A 1,856-nucleotide genomic window follows, 5' to 3' on the forward strand; every position below is an offset into this window, starting at 1 on the left:
TATTCAGTTAATTCATTTTCATAAAGCACTCTCTTACCTCTACATCCCTCCATTACTTTGGGCCAGTAGTCCATGAAATGATCATCATGCATGAAGGATGGAACCTGTGCTCCCTAAGGTGAAGATGCTTTCCCAGGGAAAGCAGAAAAGAGAAGAAGTTAGCATAAACCAAGAAAGACAGGATGAAGGGCAATTCTGCTGTCCAGAAACTGAATCATCACACAATAAATTACTGTATAGCTGAGAAGCTGACCAACTTTTGCCCAATTATTGAACACTTCTGAGATTATAAACGGTAGTTTTTCTTCCCCTTTTCCATTTTTACTGATGCTTGGAACCTGAAACAGCTGATTGGTAGGCAGAATCAGAAAGAGACCCTGACAACCATCCTGGATTTGGGAAGCAAATTTAAACAATCTCAACAGTGTCTATTGCACTGGGAATAACGGTCATTTCCTACTGTTTTCTGAAAGGTTTCCTTCTAATACCTGTGGAAGATAATGACGGACGCCTTATGTTGGAATACCAGAAAATCTTTCCCACCACTGGAGTCTCTCTAATACATAAAACAGGGTTTCTGCTTTAACTTGTAGAAGTCTTGGCAGCATGAACATCACAGAACAGCAGTGCCCATAACCACACTCTCTGCCAACTTAGCTGTAGCATGGCACATGTGCTTCATAGATGAAACCACATATATGGAATACACTTCCTTGATAAATAAAAGCGTAAGATTGACTCTCATTTCATTTTCAACCGACTTTTTTAAAAATTCAACATGCTGTTTAATTTCACCTCCAGCATCATGCTGTTTAATCACATCTCCAGTTTGTCACCTAGAAAGGCCTGTCGGGAAAGCACAAACACTTGCCCAGTATGTCTCCTAAAGACCATTTCACAGACTCTCTGTTTGGGAGTTAGCCTCTTGTCTCTTTCTTCGGCAGTGGTGAGGTGGATTCCTTTTCCTCAAGGAAGAGAAATTCATGGTTTCTTGCCTTTGCCAATAACAATATTGTCAGAAAGCCAAGTGACAAAGCTGTTGCCATTAACATCTTTCACATGAACCACATCAAAAGAACCTGGATCTCTCTCTCTCTCTGTTGGTAATCATACCAATTCTTCCCAAGTTAGCACCTCCAGTCACCACACGCAGGTTACCAGTGTCAACTTGATGAAGTCAGTTATCTTGCCAGTCTCCAAATCAATCTGAATAGTGTTGTTCACCTTGATGGTCAGGGTAGCAAACGGTTGGAACATCGTGGGTCACCAGATGAGGGATTCCTTTTGTGCCCATGAAGACTTTTCTCACTTTGCACAACTTGTATTTGGCCTCTTCAAACTGAACAGCAAAGCAACCTTTGGTGTCACAGACCAGATGGAAGTTCTCCAGTCTTGTCAATACTGGTGACATCCATAAACCCAGCAGGGTAGGTTATATCAGTTCTGATTTTGCCATCAATCTTAATGAAGTACTGCATGTAACTCTTTTTTGGGAGGCTGGATTTTTTTAATTTTTTACAAAAACTTTATTGGAGAATTTCATACAAGCATGTAAGGTGTTTCGATCAAATCCATGCCCACTCCCTCCCCTCCAACGTTTCCCCCTCTGAAGAGGTAACCCTAAAATCTTTTGAGGATTAGATACACAATCCCAAATACTTTTGACATATTTGGCCTTTGGAACAGAGTATGTTGCTAACAGGCCCAAGGACATTTTGACTTTTAGCCAAGAAACTGGCTACATTTCTTTGGATTCTTTTTACCCTAACTGCCTGGCCAATTCTTACCTCCTATTCTTATCACGCCATCCTCTGAAGGGGTTATTCAAATTGCCAATAGGGAATAGGGATGCAGAC

General features: G+C 41.1%; 1 pseudogene; it reads right to left on the bottom strand.

Moving 5' to 3' along the window:
* Positions 1-816: 816 nt before the first annotated feature.
* Positions 817-1,856, bottom strand: part of LOC103733743 — a 1,919-nt pseudogene continuing 879 nt past the window's right edge.

Source organism: Nannospalax galili, unplaced genomic scaffold (assembly GCF_000622305.1).
Source record: "Nannospalax galili isolate Female #2095 unplaced genomic scaffold, S.galili_v1.0 scaffold415, whole genome shotgun sequence".
Classification (NCBI taxonomy): domain Eukaryota; kingdom Metazoa; phylum Chordata; class Mammalia; order Rodentia; family Spalacidae; genus Nannospalax; species Nannospalax galili.